Below are 21126 nucleotides of genomic sequence, written 5' to 3' on the forward strand. Positions count from 1 at the left end.
GTCGCCACACTACCAGAAGGATGTGGAGGCTTTAGAGAGGGTGCAGAAGAGATTTACCAGGATGTTGCCTGGTATGGAGGGAATTAGCTATGAGGAGCGGTTGAATAAACTCGGTTTGTTCTCACTGGAACGACGGAGGTTGAGGGGAGACCTGATAGAGGTCTACAAAATTATGAGGGGCATAGACAGAGTGGATAGTCAGAGGCTTTTCCCCAGGGTGGAAGAGTCAATTACTAGGGGGCAGAGGTTTAAGGTGAGAGGGGCAAGGTTTAGAGGAGATTTACGAGGTTAGTTTTTACACAGAGGGTAGTGGGTGCCTGGAACTCGCCGCCGGAGGAGGTGGTGGAAGCAGGGACGATAGTGACGTTTAAGGGCCGTCTTGACAAATACATGAATCGGATGGGAATAGAGGGATACGGACCCCAGAAGTGTAGAAAGATTTAGGTTAGATGGGACAGCATGGTTGGCGTAGACTTAGAGGGCCGAAGGGCCTGTTCCTGTGCTGTACTTTTCTTTGTTCTTTGTCCACGGCCATCTAAAGGACAAGGGTAGGAGACACATGGGAACACCACCACCTGGAGGATCCCCTCCACCATCCTGACTTGGAAATGTTTTGGTCGTTCCTTTACTGTCAAAATCCTGCCTTCGTGGGTGTACCCACACCGCGGGGACTGCAGGAACCGCCATCGTGGGTGTACCTACACCGCGGGGACTGCAGGAACCGCCATCGTGGGTGTACCTACACCACGGGGACCGCCATCGTGGGTGTACCTACACCGTGGGGACTGCAGGAACCGCCATCGTGGGTGTACCTACACCACGCGGACTGCAGGAACCGCCATCGTGGGTGTACCTACACCGTGGGGACTGCAGGAACCGCCATCGTGGGTGTACCTACACCGCGGGGACTGCAGGAACCGCCTTCGTGGGTGTACCTACACCGCGGGGACCGCCATCGTGGGTGTACCCACACCGCGGGGACTGCAGGAACCGCCATCGTGGGTGTACCTACACCGCGGGGACTGCAGGAACCGCCTTCGTGGGTGTACCTACACTGCGGGGACCGCCATCGTGGGTGTACCTACACCGCGGGGACTGCAGGAACCGCCTTCGTGGGTGTACCTACACCGCGGGGACCGCCATCGTGGGTGTACCCACACCGCGGGGACTGCAGGAACCGCCATCGTGGGTGTACCTACACCGCGGGGACTGCAGGAACCGCCTTCGTGGGTGTACCTACACCGCGGGGACCGCCATCGTGGGTGTACCCACACCGCGGGGACTGCAGGAACCGCCATCGTGGGTGTACCTACACCGCGGGGACTGCAGGAACCGCCTTCGTGGGTGTACCTACACTGCGGGGACCGCCATCGTGGGTGTACCTACACCGCGGGGACTGCAGGAACCGCCTTCGTGGGTGTACCTACACCGCGGGGACTGCAGGAACCGCCTTCGTGGGTGTACCTACACCGCGGGGACCGCCATCGTGGGTGTACCCACACCGCGGGGACTGCAGGAACCGCCATCGTGGGTGTACCTACACCGCGGGGACTGCAGGAACCGCCTTCGTGGGTGTACCTACACCACGGGGACTGCAGCGGGTTCAAGAAGGCAACTGACCACCACCTTCTCAAGGGCAATTAGGGAATGGGTGCCAAATACTGGCCTCGCCTACCATGCCCACATCCCGTAATTGAATTTTTAAACATGTGTTTTAAATACAGCTGTCCTGTATTTAAATGCTGTTTTTGAAACCAATAAAATAAACAAATTAAATTGACAACTTCTTAGCGGGCGCTGTCGTAAAACAAAAGCTTTTAAAGAAAACGTATTGAAGCAAATCAAAATGGTGTTCCCGGGGCTGCTGATTCACTCCAGCAACTGGAATGGGCAGCGGAAGGTCTCCAGTATGTGGGTACTGCGGGCTGCCTCTCCAGAGACACTCGGGTGTTTAAAATAGCCATGATACAGGAGCAGGTCGTTACATTTAATGACCCCCTCCATGGCCCATTGTCTGGACCTGTTAATGATGTCTGCTCGAAGTACTTAATTAAATACTGCCCTTCAACCGCGTGGCCTAACAATATACATAACAAACCATTTATATCATCCACCTTCTACTGCTCCATCCTTCTACTTTCTTCCTCATTTCTGTTGAATCTGTCACCCTTTATCCTACAGCCGCTGGTTCTAGAATGTCCAACAAGGGGAAACCCGCTCTGCATCTATCCTGTCCCCTTTAGCACCTTGTTTCCCTCCAGTGAGTACAGGCTAAACTGCTCAATCTTTCTTTCAGAACCAATCTGGTGAATCTTCCCAGAATCCTTAAGGGGGAGGGGAACAGTCACAAGTCGTGGTACACATCAGTACCAACGACATAGGTAAGAGAAGGGACGGGGATTTAAAACAGGAATTTAGGGAGCTAGGGTGGAAGCTGAGAGCCAGGACAAACCATGTTGTCATCTCTGGTTTGTTGCCGGTGCCACGTGCTAGCGAGTTGAGGAACAGGAAGAGAGTGCAGATAAACACGTGGCTGCAGGGATGGTGTAGGAGGGAGGGTTTCAGGTACGTGGATAATTGGAGCACATTCTGGGGAAGGTGGGACCTGTACAGACAGGACGGTTTGCACCTGAACCAGAGGGGCACCAATATCCTGGGAGGGAAATTTGCTACGGCTCTTCGGAGGGGTTTAAACTAATTTGTCAGGGGGCTGGGAAAAGGAGCTGTGTTCCAGAAGCCAGTGTCGAGAGTAGTGAGGTACTGAGGAGGGTATCAAGGTCGCAGTGTGCCGGCAGACAGAAAGGTGGGTTGATGTGTGTCTACTTCAATGCAAGGAGCATCCGGAATAAGGCGGGTGAACTTGGAGCGTGGATTGGTACTTGGGACTGCGATGTTGTGGCCATTACGGAGACATGGTTAGAACAGGGACAGGAATGGTTGTTGGAAGTTCCGGGGTATAGATGTTTCAGTAAGAGTAGGGAAGGTGGTAAAAGAGGTGGAGGAGTTGCGTTGTTAATCAAGGATAGTTTAACGACCTCAGAAAGGCAGTTTGAAGGGGATCTGCCTACTGAGGTAATATGGGCCGAAGTTAGAAATAGGAAAGGAGCGGTCACGTTGTTGGGAGTTTTCTATAGGCCCCCAAATAGTAATAGAGATGTGGAGAAAGAAATTGCAAAACAGTTTATGGATAAGTGTGGTGGTCTCAGGGTAGTTGTCATGGGTGACTTTAACTTTCCAAATATTGATTGGAACCTCTATAGGTCGAACAGTTTGGATGGGGCAGTTTTTGTACAGTGTGTGCAGGAGGGTTTCATAGAGTATCATAGAATTTACAGTGCAGAAGGAGGCCATTCGGCCCATCGGGTCTGCACCGGCTCTTGGAAAGAGCACCCTACCCAAGGTCCACACCTCCACCCTATCCCCATAACCCAGTAACCCCACCCAACACAGGGCAATTTTGGACACTTACGGCAATTTATCATGGCCAATCCACCTAACCTGCACATCTTTGGACTGTGGGAGGAAACCGGAGCACCCGGAGGAAACCCACGCACACACGGGGAGGATGTGCAGACTCCGCACAGACAGTGACTCAAGCCGGGATCGAACCTGGGACCCTGGAGCTGTGAAGCAATTGTGCTATCCACAGTGCTACCGTGCTGCCCTTTCCTCACACAATATGTGGATAGACTGACAAGAGGGGGGGCCACATTGGATTTGGTACTGGGTAATGAACCGGGCCAAATGTTAGATTTGTTTGTGGGAGAGCACTTTGGAGATAGTGACCACAATTTGGTGTCTTTCACTGTTGCAATGGAGAGAGATAGGGCCATACGGCAGGGCAAGGTTTATAATTGGGGGAGGGGTAATTATGATGCGATTAGGCAAGAATGAGGGAGCATAAGATGGGAACAGAAACTGTCAGGGAAAGGCACAAATGAAAAGTGGAGCTTGTTCAAGGAACAAATACTGCGTGTCCTTGATAGGCATGTGAGAGAACCATGGTTCACAAAAGAGGTTGAATGTCTTGTCAAGAGGAAAAAGGAAGAGTATGTAAGGATGAGAAAACAAGGTTCAGTAGGGTCGCTTGAGGGTTACAAGGTAGCAAGGAATGAGCTGAAGAAAGGGCTTAGGAGAGCTAGGAGGGGGCATGAGAAGTCCTTGGTGAGTCGGATCAAGGAAAACCCCAAGGCTTTTTACTCTTATGTGAGAAATAAAAGAATGACCAGGGTGAGGGTAGGGCCGGTCAAGGACAGTAGTGGGAACTTGTGCATGGAGTCAGAAGAAATAGGAGAGGTGTTGAATGAATACTTTTCTTCAGTGTTCACAAAGGAGAGGGGCCATGTTTTTTAGGATGAGAGTGTGATTCAGGCGGGTAGGCTGGAGGAAGTAGATGTTCTGAGGAAGGATGTATTCGCAATTTTGAAAAACCTGAGGGTCGACAAGTCCCCTTGGCCCGATGGGATATACCCAAGGATTCTTTGAGAGGCAAGGGATGAGATTGCAGAACCTTTGGCTTTGATCTTTGGGTCCTCGTAGTCCACGAGGATAGTGCCAGAGGACTGGAGAGTGGTGAATGTTGTTCCTCTGTTCAAGAAAGGGAATAGGAATGACCGTGGTAATTATAGGCCAGTTAGTCTTACTTCAGTGGTCATGAAGATAATGGAAAGGGCCCTGAAGGATAGGATTTATGATCATTTGGAAAGATGCAGCTTAATCCGGGATAGTCGACACAGTTTCGTGAAGGGTAGGTCTTGCCTCACAAATTTGATTGAATTCTTTGAGGAGGTAACTAAGTGTGTAGATGAAGGTAGAGCAGTTGATGTCGTATACATGGATTTTAGTGAGGCGTTTGATAAGGTTCCCCATGGTCGGATTATGAAGAAAGTAAGGAGGTGTGGGATAGAGGGAAATTTGGCCAATTGGATCAGTAACTGGCTATCACATAGAAGACAGAGGGTGGTGGTGGATGGAAAATTTTCAGACTGGAGACCAGTTACCAGCGATGTACCACAGGGATCAGTGTTGGGTCCCCTGCTATTTGTGATTTTTATCAATGACTTGGAGGAGGGGGCTGAAGGGGTCAGTAAATTTGCTGATGACACCAAGATTGGTGGAGTAGTGGATGAGGTGGAGGGCTGCTGTAGGCTGCAAAGAGACATTGATAGGATGCAGAGCTGGGCCGGAAAACGGCAGATGGCGTTTAACCCTGATAAGTGCGAAGTGATTCATTTTGGTAGAAAAAAATTGAATGCGGATTACAGGGTCAACAGCAGGGTTCTGAGGAATGTGGAGGAACAGAGAGATCTTGGGGTTCATGTCCACAGATCTCTGAAGGTTGCCACTAAAGGTAGCGAGGAAGGATCTAAAGAGAGAGCTAAGACGAGCAAGGAGGGGACATGAAAAGTATTTGGCAGGAAGGATCAAGGAAAGCCCAAAAGCTTTCTATAGGTATGTCAGGAATAAGCGAATGACTAGGGAAAGAGTAGGACCAGTCAAGGACAGGGATGGGAAATTGTGTGTGGAGTCTGAAGAGATAGGCGAGATACTAAATGAATATTTTTCGTCAGTCTTCACTCAGGAAAAAGATAATGTTGTGGAGGAGAATGCTGAGCCCCAGGCTAATAGAATAGATGGCATTGAGGTACGTAGGGAAGAGGTGTTGGCAATTCTGGACAGGCTGAAAATAGATAAGTCCCCGGGACCTGATGGGATTTATCCTAGGATTCTCTGGGAGGCCAGGGAAGAGATTGCTGGACCTTTGGCTTTGATTTTTATGTCATCATTGGCTACAGGAATAGTGCCAGAGAACTGGAGGACAGCAAATGTGGTCCCTTTGTTCAAAAAGGGGAGCAGAGACAACCCCGGCAACTATAGACCGGTGAGCCTCACGTCTGTAGTGGGTAAAGTCTTGGAGGGGATTATAAGAGACAAGATTTATAATCATCTAAATAGGAATAATATGATCAGGGATAGTCAGCATGGCTTTGTGAAGGGTAGGTCATGCCTCACAAACCTTATCGAGTTCTTTGAGAAGGTGACTGAACAGGTAGACAAGGGTAGAGCAGTTGATGTGGTGTATATGGATTTCAGCAAAGCGTTTGATAAGGTTCCCCACGGTAGGCTATTGCAAAAAATACGGAGGCTGGGGATTGAGGGTGATTTAGAGATGTGGATCAGAAAATGGCTAGCTGAAAGAAGACAGAAGGTGGTGGTTGATGGGAAATGTTCAGAATGGAGTACAGTCACAAGTGGAGTACCACAATAATCTATTCTGGGGCCGTTGCTGTTTGTCATTTTTATCAATGACCTAGAGGAAGGCGCAGAAGGGTGGGTGAGTAAATTTGCAGACGATACTAAAGTCGGTGGTGTTGCCGATAGTGTGGAAGGATGTAACAGGTTACAGAGGGATATAGATAAGCTGCAGAGCTGGGCTGAGAGGTGGCAAATGGAGTTTAATGTAGAGAAGTGTGAGGTGATTTACTTTGGAAGGAATAACAGGAATGCGGAATATTTGGCTAATGGTAAAGTTCTTGAGAGTGTGGATGAGCAGAGGGATCTAGGTGTCCATGTAGATAGATCCCTGAAAGTTGCCACCCAGGTTGATAGGGTTGTGAAGAACGCCTATGGAGTGTTGGCCTTTATTGGTAGAGGGATTGAGTTCCGGAGTCGGGAGGTCATGTTGCAGCTGTACAGAACTCTGGTACGGCCGCATTTGGAGTATTGCGTACAGTTCTGGTCACCGCATTATAGGAAGGACGTGGAGGCTTTGGAGCGGGTGCAGAGGAGATTTACCAGGATGTTGCCTGGTATGGAGGGAAAATCTTATGAGGAAAGGCTGATGGACTTGAGGTTGTTTTCGTTGGAGAGAAGAAGGTTAAGAGGAGACTTAATAGAGGCATACAAAATGATCAGGGGGTTGGATAGGGTGGACAGTGAGAGCCTTCTCCCGCGGATGGATATGGCTGGCACGAGGGGACATAACTTTAAACTGAGGGGTAATAGATATAGGACAGAGGTCAGAGGTAGGTTCTTTACGCAAAGAGTAGTGAGGCCGTGGAATGCCCTACCTGCTACAGTAGTGAACTCGCCAACATTGAGGGCATTTAAAAGTTTATTGGATAAACATATGGATGATAATGGTATAGTGTAGGTTAGATGGCTTTTGTTTCGGTGCAACATCGTGGGCCGAAGGGCCTGTACTGCGCTGTATTGTTCTATGTTCTAAAGTGGACAGAGTCGTGAAGAAGGCTTATAGTGTGTTAGCGTTTATTAACAGGGGGCTTGTGTTTAAGAGCCGTGGGGTTGTGCTGCAACTATACATGACCCTAGTCAGACCACATTTGGAGCACTGTGTGCAGTTCTGGTCACCTCATTATAGGAAGGATGTGGAAGCATTGGAAAGGGTGCAAAGGAGATTTACCAGGATGCTGCCTGGTTTGCAGGATAGGTCTTATGAGGAAAGGTTGAGGGAGCTAGGGCTTTTCTCTTTGGAGCGGAGGAGGATGAGAGGCGACTTAATAGAGGTTTATAATATAATGAGGGGGATAGTTGAGTGGATGTTCAGAGACTATTTCCTGAGGTGGATGTAGCTGTTACAAGGGGGCATAACTATAAGATTCAGGGTGGGAGATATAGGAGGGATGTCCGAGGTAGGTTCTTTACTCAGAGAGTGGTTAGGGTGTGGAATGGACTGCCTGCTGTGATAGTGGAGTCGGACCTTTAGGAACTTTCAAGCGGTTATTGGATAGGCACATGGAGCACACCAGAATGACAGGGAGTGGGATAGCTTGATCTTGGTTTCGGACAAGGCTCGGCACAACATCGAGGGCCGAAGGGCCTGTTCTATGCTGTACTGTTCTATGTTCTCTGAACCGCCTCCAACACATTTTCATCTTTCCTCAAATCAAGGGACTGGATCAGTGCGCAGTGCTCCAGATGCGGCCTCCCCAATGCCCTAGACAGCTGCAACATCACTTCCCCCCCCCCCTCCCTTTTATACTCAATTCCATTAGCAATGAAAGCCCAAATTCCACTGGCCTTCCTTATTACCTGCTGCATCTGCATACTAATCTTCTGCGATTCTTGCACAAGGACACCCAGATCCCTCTGCTCCGAAACATTTTGAAGTTTCTCTCGACTTAGATAATTTGCCTTTTTTATTTCTGTGACCAAAATGGATAAACCTCACCCTCATCCATGTTAAAACTGCATCTCCCAAATTTTGGCCCACTCTCCTAACCTATCCATATCCATTTGTAAATTTCTTATTTCCTCATTGCAATTTACTAACCCACCTATTGCGGTGTGATCTGCAAATTTGGCTATAGGACCTTCTTTCCCCACACCCAGGTCATTAATATATATTGTGAAAAGTTGGGGCCCGTGGACCGATTCCTGTGGCACCCCACCCATTACATCTTGCCAACCAACCAGAAAGAGACCCATTTAGCCCGACTCTTCGCTTGCCATTGCTTCGCCAATCCATATCCAAGCTAACCCACCCCGAACCCTCGTGGGATATTACCGTGTGTACTAATCTTTTCTGTGGCACCTTATTAAAATGCCTTCTGGATGTCCAGATACCCATCTGCAGGACCCCCGCTGTCCCACCTTGCCGTTCGAGGTTCCAGTGCTCAGTCTTGCAGTGGTTAGGTTTTTAACGCCAGCCATTTCATCACATAGATTATAGAACATAGAAAAATACAGCACAGAACAGGCCCTTGTTGTGCCGAACCTTTGTCCTAGATTAATCATAGATTATCATTGAATTTACAGTGCGGAAGGAGGCCATTCGGCCCATTGAGTCTGCACCGGCTCTTGGAAAGAGCACCCTACCCAAACTCAACACCTCCACCCAACACTAAGGGCAATTTGGACATTAAGGGCAATTTATCATGGCCAATCCACCTAACCTGCACATCTTTGGACTGTGGGAGGAATCCGGAGCACCCGGAGGAAACCCACGCAGACACGGGGAGGATGTGCAGACTCCGCACAGACAGTGACCCAAGCCGGAATCGAACCTGGGACCATGGAGCTGTGAAGCAATTGTGCTGCCCTTCAGAACAAATAAATCTACATAATATCATTCAACCGTAATCCATGTACCTATCCAATAGCTGCTTGAAGGTCCCTAATGTTTCAGTATCGTCTCTCTGTATTATCTGATCTCTGAATACTGCGTGTTCTTTCTGACCAATATTTGGATAAAAGGAAGTATAATCATAACACCGAATCCTGGCTCCATTTCCCAGCTAGTTAAATGTGTAAAAAGTGCTGCCACATTAATTCTCCCTTTTATCATTTTCGGACTGGTTAAGGTGCAGCCTTGAATCAGCGCGTTCGTTTTTCTTAAATGATGGTGGATGAATATGAACCCCCCCCCCCCCGCCCTCCGAGAGCCCCACCATGTGCATTTGATCGTCAGTACCGTAAGCAGCGAGGCGGCTCTGTGCTGTGGCTCCCGAGCGGACAGCTCGTGTCCTGTGAGACGATCTGGGCTGTGTTGCTGCTGCCGTTGGAAGCGGGACATCGAGTGGAATTTACTGGTGGAGCACCAAGCGATGGGATCCAGGGTCCTGGTGTGTGGGGCTGACGGCGTGGCACTGAGCTCCAATCCTTCCCGTAGTGTCGAAAGGTGGTGGAATAGGAGCAAGACATGCCTTTTGGTGGAAATGTTAATGCTGTTTGACCAAAATAACCTTTACTGGAGTCTTGTACCCCCACCTGGGAAACCCTGCTACTGGAGCTTTCCCAGCTGCCAGGCACTGCTCCGTTACGTTTGGGCAGCTGGGCAATGAGCCAGAAATAAATAGTGTTTGAGTTGAGCCACTAATGATGAGGAAAGGGGTAAGAGAGTGTAAGCGAATCCCACATTCCAGTCCCCAATGTTCCGTTGTTAGTGGGTACATTGCAGCATTTTGACCCCTTTTGTTCCTCACAGAAACCCTGTTTTCTGCTCAGACTGCACAATGAGGGATTAAGTAATATTCCTTCCTGCACTCCCTACAACCCAGTCTCTGGCTCTCATTTGGCTGGCAGGAGTCAAAGGCTTTGATTCGATCTGCATTTTCTCTTTCGGCCTTCTGATCCTCGCCAGTGCCCACCACTGCCTCCGCCACCGGTGAGAGGGAATGCCTGATCTGTGCCGGCTGATATAAAACTGCGACGCTCTTCATGTTCCGCTTTTGACGCGGTGTGGTGGCACAGTGGTTAGCACTGTTGCTTCACGCCGCCAGGGACCCGGGTTCGATTCCCAGCTCGGGTCACTGCCTGTGCGGAGTCTGCACGTTCTCACCGTGTCTGTGTGGGTTTCCTCCGGGTGCTCCGGTTTCTTCCCACAAGTTCCGAAAGACGTGCTGTTCGGTGAATTGAACATTCTGAATTCTCCCTCTGTGAATCCGATCAGGCGCCGGCGACTAGGAGCTTTTCACAGTAACTTCATTGCAGTGTTGTGACACGAATAAAGATTATTATTAAAGGCTGTTGGAAACGGCGGTATTTCAGGATTTGCTAATGCGCAGTTCGATTATGTGTGTTTGATCATTCGGCATTTTAATATTCTTGTGTGGGATGGAAAATGCCAAGTGTTGCACAAGTTCTCTATAGATGCTTCCTCCAATTCACCGCAGTAAATCAGTCGCCTGATTCCTTGCAGCTTTCGTGGCCGAGTCCTGGGGCAAGACCAGGTTCCTGACGTTGGACTCCGTGTGCTGAGAAGCTGAACCGCTGTGAAAGTGGAGTGCGTGTGGTGAGTGAGCGAGTGCGTCAGTCCCTGTCTGACTAGAGAAAAAGATGGGCGCCATTGCCCGTTTTCCTGTTTCTGATTTGAACAATGACCAGTGGCAAAAGTGTGATCAATCACATTTCCGACTTTTAACACCAGAGAACTGTTTACAACTCGCCCTCGCCTCTATGTGCATAGATTTAATAACCTGCCTCAAATGAATGACTATTCATGCCCTGTCCGATGTTTGGAGAGTTTCCAGTGCTGTGTTTAACTGATTTTCTTGTGACACTCTTGTGCCCACAGTCAGTCCGAGGATGTTTCCGAGCTTTACACCACATGATGTGTCCCTGTGAGGGCTTGACCTCTGGCTTTGATGGCCACTCGAGTCGCGTACAGACTAATTAATTTTGAGCCGATTCTCCGGGACATTGGAAGATTTTAAATGATTCATGAAGTTAATGAATTATTTTCTATAACTGGGAATTATCCTGTACTCTGGAGTCGGGGCTGCTTTCCGCTGATGGTTCTCTGTGATGATGGTGAACTATTTCTCCTCGTGGCCGACCACACGGTGCTCTCTCACTCGACAGATTGAGGCTGCCCTTTCCCTTGGTTACACTTTTGCCCAAACATGTAAGAGCCAGTAGATCCTCGTCCAATTCCTTCCTGTTTCTCAGTATTTCCGTTCCTGATCTGCACACTGCTCCTTGCTTACATTTTCGGCAGGAATGGGGGTTACAGTCCTTGGTAACCAGTGCAACCAGAGTTAGAACAAAAGAACAAAGAAAATTACAGCCTTTCAGCCCTCCCAGCCTGCGCCGATCCAGATCCTTTATCGAAACCTGTCTTCTATTTTCCAAGGATCTACTTCTCTCTGTTCCCCTCCCATTCATATATCTGTCGAGATGCATCTTAAATGTTGCTATCGTGCCCGCCTCTACCACCTCCGCTGGCAAAGCGTTCCAGGCACCCACCACCCTCTGCGTAAAAAGCTTTCCACGCAGATGTCCCTTAAACTTTCCCCCTCTCACCTTGAAATCGTGACCCCCTTGTAATTGACACTCCCACTCTTGGAAAAAGCTTGTTGCTATCCACCCTGTCCATACCTCTCAGAATTTTGTATACCTCAATCAGGTCCCCCCTCAACCTCTGTCTTTCCAATGAAAACAATCCTAATCTATAGAACATAGAACATTACAGCGCAGTACAGGCCCTTCGGCCCTCGATGTTGCGCCGACCTGTGAAACCACTCTAAAGCCCATCTTCACTATTCCATTATCGTCCATATGTCTATCCAATGACCATTTGAATGCCCTTAGTGTTGGCTAGTCCACTACTGTTGCAGGCAAGGCATTCCACGCCCTTGCTACTCTCTGAGTAAAGAACCTACCTCTGACATCTGTCTTATATCTATCTCCCCTCAATTTAAAGCTATGTCCCCTCATGCTAGTAATCACCATCCGAGGAAAAAGGCTCTCGCTGTCCACCCAATCTACTCAACCTTTCTTCAACCACCCTCCATACCAGGCAACATCCTGGTGAACCTCCTCTGCACCCTCTCTAAAGCATCCACATCCTTCTGGTAATGTGGCGACCAGAACTGCACGCAGTATTCCAAATGTAGCCTAACCAAAGTCCTATACAACTGTACCATGATCTGCCAACTCTTGTACTCAATACCCCGTCCGATGAAGGCAAGCATGCTGTATGCCTTCTTGACCACTCTTATCGACCTGCGTTGCCACCTTCAGGGTACAATGGACCTGAACTCCCAGATCTCTCTGGACATCAATTTTCCCCAGGACTCTTCCATTGACCGTATAGTCCACTCTTGAATTAGATCTTCCAAAATGCATCACCTCGCATTTGCCTGGATTGAACTCCATCTGCCATTTCTCTGCCCAACTCTCCAATCTATTTATATTTTGCTGTATTCTCTGACAGTCCTCCTCGCTATCTGCAACTCCACCAATCTTAGTATCACCTGCAAACTTGCTAATCAGACCACCTATACCTTCGTCCAGATCATTTTTGTATATCACAGACAACAGTGGTCCAAGCACGGATCCCTGTGGAACACCACTAGTCATCTTTCTCCATTTTGAGACACTCCCTTCCACCACTACTCTCTGCCTCCTGTTGCCCAGCCAGTTCTTTATCCATCTAGCTAGTACACCCTGAACCCCATACGACTTCACTTTTTCCATCAACCTGCCATGGGAAACTTTATCAAACGCCTTACTGAAGTCCATGTATATGACATCTCATTTATTTTCTTCCAAATGTGAATAGATCCTATCCATCAGTATCTTCTCCAACAGTTTGCCTACCACTGACGCCAAGCTCAAAGCTCTATAATTCTCTGGGTTATCCCTGCTACCCTTCTTAAACAAAGGGACAACATTAGCAATTCTCCAGTCCTCCGGGACCTCACCCATGCTAAAGGATGCTGCAAAGATATCTGTTAAGGCCCCAGCTATTTCATCCCTTGCTTCCCTCAGGAACCTGGGATTGATCCCATCTGGACCTGGGGACTTGTCCACCTTAATGCCTTTTAGAATACCCAAAACTCTCCCCTTCCTTGTTCTGTTTTCCCATTCCCTCACTGCGTTTGAGTGTTCCTAGTCCAACCCTTCTGCCACCACAGTGTTACAGTGCTCTTGTGTTCCTACCTTCACCTCTAAGATTGATCAGCTTGACCGACCCCCTGAAATCTTCGGCATCTCCAGACTCTATGATTTCAATATGCTTCCGGCCCACCCCCATCTTCTCCACTCCATTAACTTCATTTCACCTAGAGGCCAGGTGCAGCGTTACATCTTGCTCCCCCAATTACCCCCTTCCAGTCGCCTTGTTAGCGCCTCCGCTTTAAAGCTCTCATCCTCATGTTCAGATTCCTTTGTGACCTTGTTGTCACTGGGAGTGTCCCTTTAAGAAATGATTTTGTCTTTTCACATGGCTTCAGTGATGCCATTGTGTGGGCGGAGCTGGGCTGTGGCTTTGTGTGTTAGACTGCACAGGTTGAAAGAAGAGTTTCTCTATCTTCATTTTAAAAGCTGTTTCCAGACTGCTTGCTAACTTAAAAGAGAGAATTGCCCTCTGGAAGTAATTGAAACCTGCTGTTTGAGACGGGGAACAGCGTATCAATAACAAGTCTAATACCAGTGAGAGTGCCGTGTGCTGGGCCACACCTTTGAAAAGGGGTTTCTGGTTTTACTTGGATTTTGTTATTGAATTGGAACAGTTAAAGGGAATTCATTAAGGTGTGGGGTCTTCATGTTTGCAAGTCGATTAAAATTCTTAGTGTGTGTGTTTATACAAATGCTAACTAAATTCGTAGAATAAAGCTTTTTGATTGATTAAAAGCACCGAACAACTCTGTTGAAGAACAGCTGAAAGGCAAGCACTTGTGCTCATCCCAGCCAAATTCAATAAGCAGGTGTAGGTCAGGTGAACTCCATGATATACTTTGGAGTTTTCTAAACCCTGGCCCATAACATTCTCCGTCCCTGTCTCTGTAACGCACTCTAATTCTACACCCTTCTCTCACTGGCAAACTCTTTCTTCCCCTTTCGCAATCCCCCTTCCTTCAGCCAACCACACGGAGCCATGCCTTCAGCTTTGCCTTTGCAATCAGGTAGATACGTGTAAGAGGTGTTCCAAAACTTTAATCCGGGGGTGGGGGGTGGGGAGAATCCCATTTATTTCAGGGTGTTATGTTGTACGTCACTGTATCCATCATACTGGGGAAGATGGTAGTTTTGTGGTGCTGTTACTGGACTAGTACTCTCGAGTGCCAGGTTTAGTGCCAAAGGATCAAATCCCACCACAGCAGCGAATGGAATTTTAATTAATTCTGGAAATTGAAGGCTCATCTCCCAAACGATGACCATGGAACCAGTGTCCATTGTTGCAAAAACCCATCGTGATCACGAATATCCTTTCGGGAAGGAAATCTGCCATCCTTACCTGGTCTGGCTTGCATGTGACTCCCAACTATTTTTATCAACAGAAATAACCAATTAAACTAAATCAAATAAACTGAGGGACAAATTGAAGGGAAACTGCCTTAATAATAATAATAATAATAATAATAATAAATCTTTTTTTATTGTCACAAGTAGGCTTACATTAACACTGCAATAAATAAATCAAAAATGAGACTTAAAACACCAAACTAAAATGTGATGAACGGGGTCAATAAGGCACCCCAGCGACCCCCAACGGGCGAGGCAAGCTTCGAGGGTCCAGGTGGACACCGCGAATGTAAAGGGGCAGACAGTCAGGTCGGACAGCCCCCTCGCTCGCCCTCTGCCTGAACCTGTTGATGGGTAGTTTGATCAGGCCCAGGAGCAGATTTACGAGGCGGTCCTCCACCTTCCCTGCCCCTCTCCGCACCGGGTGCCTGGAGATCAGAGGCGTGGGACTGAAGAACAAACAAAACTGTAGCAAAAGGCCTTTTAAGTAACTGAAAAGGAGGTGCAGTCTAAAACAGCCTACACACAGCAATGGGGTTGGCTCTTACCTGCCCCCTCTGAAATGGCCGAGCCAGCCCCTCAGTTCAAGGGCAATTAGGGAGGGGCAATTTATCAGTGACGCCCACAGTCCATGAAAGATTAATTTGAAAGAAACACTAGAACCATTACAAACAGTTACCTTTTGTACTCTGAGGCTCAAAGTCCCGTGAATTGTTAAAGAAAAACATTAAAATGGTACTGCTGGTTGATTCAGAGTTCAAGTAGTTTGGGTATGAACATTTAACACACCCCACTATCCATGACATTAATATGCTGGTGTGTAATGGGAATTATAAACGTGTAATAAATGAATTGAAATGATGTTTGTTCTGGGAGGCCTGAAATCAATTGACACGACTTTAGTGAAAGCTGCATCATTAAACTGATCTTGATCAGATTTATTTAAATGTCAGCTTTCTTTGTGAGTCCCGAGCGATAGCCAATCGAGCCGTTGTCTGGATTAAACAAGTGAAATTAGACGAGGCTTTTGAGATCTATAAAGACGTGAATGATGTCGGCTCAGTGTTACTGAGATGGTCGGACTGTCTGGGACAGCTGGTCACAATTGAATCATTGAGGCTGTAAAATCTAGTGCCTGTGTAGAAATGATTGACCTCTCTCGAAGCTGCAGCAGCTCATGGCCATTGTAACCAAGCCAGGCCTTAAAAAACCTTCGTTTTGGTCACTTTGGCTCAAATTATCTTTGTGCCTCTGGTTTCTTGATACTGGGGAAACGGTATTGTGCAGCCAGTGGGCAGGGCCTGGAATACGCGGCCTGGAATACGCGGCCTGGAATACGCGGCCTGCAATACGCGGCCTGCAATACGCGGCCTGAGAGTGTGGTGGGGACGGGTTCAGCTGAAGCTTTCGGAAAGGGAGTTTGAGATTGTCTGTGGGTTATTGTGCAGAGTAATGGAGAGAGGTGGGGGAATGGTCCTTGGAGAGTCGGTGTGGACACTGAGGCCAAGCTGGCTGCCTCCTGGTGTCACGCCGATTCCGTGGTCTGTGTGGCTGCCGGGGGATTGATATTTTCGTTGGCCCGATGACACCTTGTGATGTCGCCAATCTTCTATCCATGCTAATATATCCCCCCTCCCCCGCCCAAAACCTTGAGCTTCTGTCTTGTGTGATAACCTTTTATATGGGATGTTTTTGAATGGTTTGACTAGTCCGAGTCCCTGCTATCTCCTCTTTGCCTCATAGCATCCAAGGTTACATCTGGCCCTGGGATTGATTTGTGTTTTAAGTCCGCTAAAACTGCTAACACCTTCTCCCTCTGAATGCTTATCTTTCAAATATATTGCAGTCCCCCTCCCTGCTTTCTATACCTACACCTTCCTCCATAGTGAACACCGATGCTAAATACGGATTTAATACCTCACCACCGTCTTCCGGCTCCACACACACACATTGCCAATTTGGTCCCCAATGGGCCCTACTCTTTCCCTGGTTACCCTCTCACCTTTGTGTCGTCTGCAAACTTACTAATCAGACCAGTTACATTTTCCTCCAAATCGTTTATATATACTACACACAGCAAAGGTCCCAGCACTGATCCCTGTGGAACACCACAGGTCACAGCCCTCCAATTAGAAAAGCATCCTTCCATTGCTACTCTGCCTTCTATGACCTCTCTCTCTGCTGTCCCCCCCTCTCTCTCTCTGCTGTCCCCTCTCTCTCTCTGCTGTCCCCTCTCTCTCTCTGCTGTCCCCTCTCTCTCTCTGCTGTCCCCTCTCTCTCTCTCTGCTGTCCCCCCTCTCTCTGTGCTGTCCCCCCTCTCTCTGCTGTTCCCCCCCTCTCTCTGCTGTTCCCCCCCTCTCTCTGCTGTTCCCCCTCTCTCTCTGCTGTCCCCCCTCTCTCTCTGCTGCCCCCCCTCTCTCTCTGCTGTCCCCCCTCTCTGCTGTCCCCCCTCTCTCTCTGCTGTCCCCCCTCTCTCTCTGCTGTCCCCCCTCTCTCTCTGCTGTCCCCCCTCTCTCTCTGCTGTCCCCCCTCTCTCTCTGCTGTCCCCCCTCTCTCTCTGCTGTCCCCCCTCTCTCTCTGCTGTCCCCCCTCTCTCTCTGCTGTCCCCCCTCTCTCTCTGCTGTCCCCCCTCTCTCTCTTCTGTCCCCCCACTCTCTCTGCTGTCCCCCCTCTCTCTCTGCTGTCCCCCCTCTCTCTCTGCTGTCCCCCCTCTCTCTCTGCTGTCCCTCCTCTCTCTCTCTGCTGTCCCCCTTATCTCTCTCTGCTGTCCCCCCTATCTCTCTCTGCTGCCCCCCTCTCTCTCTGCTGTCCCCCCCTCTCTCTCTCTGCTGTCCCCCCTCTCTCTCTCTGCTGTCCCCCCTCTCTCTCTCTGCTGTCCCCCCTCTCTCTCTGCTGTCCCCCCTCTCTCTCTGCTGTCCCCCCTCTCTCTCTGCTGTCCCCCCTCTCTCTCTGCTGTCCCCCCTCTCTCTCTGCTGTCCCCCCCCCTCTCTCTCTGCTGTCCCCCCCCTCTCTCTCTCTGCTGTCCCCCCTCTCTCTCTCTGCTGTCCCCCCTCTCTCTCTCTGCTGTCCCCTCTCTCTCTCTCTGCTGTCCCCTCTCTCTCTCTGCTGTCCCCCCTCTCTCTCTGCTGCCCCCCTCTCTCTCTCTCTCTGCTGTCCCCCCTCTCTCTCTGCTGTCCCCCCTCTCTCTCTGCTGTCCCCCCTCTCTCTCTGCTGTCCCCCCTCTCTCTCTGCTGTCCCCCCTCTCTCTCTGCTGCCCCCCCTCTCTCTCTCTCTCTGCTGTCCCCCCTCTCTCTCTCTCTCTGCTGTCCCCCCTCTCTCTCTGCTGTCCCCCTCTCTCTCTGCTGTCCCCCCTCTCTGCTGTCCCCCCTCTCTCTCTGCTGTCCCCCCTCTCTCTCTGCTGTCCCCCCTCTCTCTCTGCTGTCCCCCCTCTCTCTCTGCTGTCCCCCCTCTCTCTCTGCTGTCCCCCCTCTCTCTCTGCTGTCCCCCCTCTCTCTCTGCTGTCCCCCCTCTCTCTCTGCTGTCCCCCCTCTCTCTCTTCTGTCCCCCCACTCTCTCTGCTGTCCCCCCTCTCTCTCTGCTGTCCCCCCTCTCTCTCTGCTGTCCCCCCTCTCTCTCTGCTGTCCCTCCTCTCTCTCTCTGCTGTCCCCCTTATCTCTCTCTGCTGTCCCCCCTATCTCTCTCTGCTGCCCCCCTCTCTCTCTGCTGTCCCCCCCTCTCTCTCTCTGCTGTCCCCCCTCTCTCTCTCTGCTGTCCCCCCTCTCTCTCTCTGCTGTCCCCCCTCTCTCTCTGCTGTCCCCCCTCTCTCTCTGCTGTCCCCCCTCTCTCTCTGCTGTCCCCCCTCTCTCTCTGCTGTCCCCCCTCTCTCTCTGCTGTCCCCCCCCCTCTCTCTCTGCTGTCCCCCCCCTCTCTCTCTCTGCTGTCCCCCCTCTCTCTCTCTGCTGTCCCCCCTCTCTCTCTCTGCTGTCCCCTCTCTCTCTCTCTGCTGTCCCCTCTCTCTCTCTGCTGTCCCCCCTCTCTCTCTGCTGCCCCCCTCTCTCTCTCTCTCTGCTGTCCCCCCTCTCTCTCTGCTGTCCCCCCTCTCTCTCTGCTGTCCCCCCTCTCTCTCTGCTGTCCCCCCTCTCTCTCTGCTGTCCCCCCTCTCTCTCTGCTGCCCCCCCTCTCTCTCTCTCTCTGCTGTCCCCCCTCTCTCTCTCTCTCTGCTGTCCCCCCTCTCTCTGCTGTCCCCCCCTCTCTCTGCTGTCCCCCCCTCTCTCTGCTGTCCCTCCCCTCTCTCTGCTGTCCCTCCCCTCTCTCTGCTGTCCCTCCCCTCTCTCTGCTGTCCCTCCCCTCTCTCTGCTGTCCCCCCCCCTCTCTCTGCTGCCCCCCCCTCTCTCTGCTGCCCCCCCCTCTCTCTGCTGCCCCCCCCTCTCTCTGCTGTCCCCCCCTCTCTCTGCTGTCCCCCCCTCTCTCTGCTGTCCCCCCCTCTCTCTGCTGTCCCCCCCTCTCTCTGCTGTCCCCCCCCTCTCTCTGCTGTCCCCCCCCTCTCTCTGCTGTCCCCCCTCTCTCTCTGCTGTCCCCCCTCTCTCTCTGCTGTCCCCCCTCTCTCTCTGCTGTCCCCCCTCTCTCTCTGCTGTCCCCCCTCTCTCTCTGCTGTCCCCCCTCTCTCTCTGCTGTCCCCCTCTCTCTCTCTCTCTCTGCTGTCCCCCCCTCTCTCTCTCTCTCTCTGCTGTCCCCCCCTCTCTCTCTGTTGTCCCCCCTCTCTCTCTGTTTACCCCCCTCTCTCTCTGTTGTCCCCCCTCCCTCATCTGCTGTCACCCCTCTCTCTCTGCTGTCCCCCCTCTCTCTCTGCTGTCCCCCCTCTCTCTCTGCTGTCCCCCCTCTCTCTCTGCTGTCCCCCCTCTCTCTCTGCTGTCCCCCCTCTCTCTCTGCTGTCCCCCCTCTCTCTCTGTTGTCCCCCCTCTCTCTCTGTTGTCCCCCCTCTCTCTCTGTTGTCCCCCCTCTCTCTCTGTTGTCCCCCCTCTCTCTCTGTTGTCCCCCCTCTCTCTCTGTTGTCCCCCCTCTCTCTCTGTTTTCCCCCCTCTCTCTCTGTTTTCCCCCCTCTCTCTCTGTTGTCCCCCCTCCCTCATCTGCTGTCCCCCCTCTCTCTCTGCTGTCCCCCCTCTCTCTCTGCTGTCCCCCCTCTCTCTCTGCTGTCCCCCCTCTCTCTCTCTGCTGTCCCCCCTCTCTCTCTCTGCTGTCCCCCCTCTCTCTCTCTCTGCTGTCCCCCCCTCTCTCTCTCTCTGCTGTCCCCCCCTCTCTCTCTCTCTCTGCTGTCCCCCCCCTCTCTCTCTCTCTCTGCTGTCCCCCCTCTCTCTCTGTTGTCCCCCCTCTCTCTCTGTTGTCCCCCCTCTCTCTCTGTTGTCCCCCCTCTCTCTCTGTTGTCCCCCCTCTCTCTCTGTTGTCCCCCCTCTCTCTCTGTTGTCCCCCCTCTCTCTCTGTTGTCCCCCCTCTCTCTCTGTTGTCCCCCCTCTCTCTCTGTTGTCCCCCCTCTCTCTCTGTTGTCCCCCCTCTCTCTCTGTTGTCCCCCCTCTCTCTCTGTTGTCCCCCCTCTCTCTCTGTTGTCCCCCCTCTCTCTCTGCTGTCCCCCCTCTCTCTCTGCTGTCCCCCCTCTCTCTCTGCTGTCCCCCCTCTCTCTCTGCTGTCCCCCCTCTCTCTCTGCTGTCCCCCCCCTCTCTCTGCTGTCCCCCCCCTCTCTCTGCTGTCCCCCCTCTCTCTCTGCTGTCCCCCCTCTCTCTCTGCTGTCCCCCCTCTCTCTCTGCTGTCCCCCCTCTCTCTCTGCTGTCCCCCCTCTCTCTCTGCTGTCCCCCCTCTCTCTCTGCTGTCCCCCCTCTCTCTCTGTTGTCCCCCCTCTCTCTCTGTTGTCCCCCCTCTCTCTCTGTTGTCCCCTCTCTCTCTGCTGTCCCCCCTCTCTCTCTGCTGTCCCCCCTCTCTCTCTGCTGTCCCCCCTCTCTCTCTGCTGTCCCCCCTCTCTCTCTGCTGTCCACCCTCTCTCTCTGCTGTCCCCCCTCTCTCTCTGCTGTCCCCCCTCTCTCTCTCTGCTGTCCCCCCTCTCTCTCTCTGCTGCCCCCCCTCTCTCTCTCTGCTGCCCCCCCTCTCTCTCTCTGCTGCCCCCCTCTCTCTCTGCTGTCCCCCCTCTCTCTCTGTTGTTTCCTTTCTCTGCTGCCCCCCCTCTCTCTCTGCTGTCCCCCCTCTCTCTGCTGTCCCCCTCTCTCTCTCTGCTGTTTCCTTTCTCTCTCTGCTGTCCCCCCTCTCTCTGCTGTCCCCCCTCTCTCTGCTGTCCCCCCTCTCTCTCTGCTGTCCCCCCTCTCTCTCTGCTGTCCCCCTCTCTCTCTGCTGTCCCCCCTCTCTCTCTGCTGTCCCCCCTCTCTCTCTCTGCTGCCCCCCCTCTCTCTCTCTGCT

General features: G+C 51.4%; 1 protein-coding gene across 1 annotated transcript in view; it reads left to right on the top strand.

Annotated features, from left to right (window-relative positions):
- Nucleotides 1–21126, top strand: part of LOC140403263 (EVI5-like protein) — a 572353-nt gene that overhangs the window by 24572 nt on the left and 526655 nt on the right. Inside the window, exon 2 of the mRNA XM_072491040.1 lies at nucleotides 10661–10753. The gene's annotated coding sequence lies outside the window, so the exon portion shown is untranslated. The remainder of the gene's footprint in view (nucleotides 1–10660; nucleotides 10754–21126) is intronic.

Source organism: Scyliorhinus torazame, chromosome 27 (genome assembly GCF_047496885.1).
Source record: "Scyliorhinus torazame isolate Kashiwa2021f chromosome 27, sScyTor2.1, whole genome shotgun sequence".
NCBI lineage: Eukaryota > Metazoa > Chordata > Chondrichthyes > Carcharhiniformes > Scyliorhinidae > Scyliorhinus > Scyliorhinus torazame.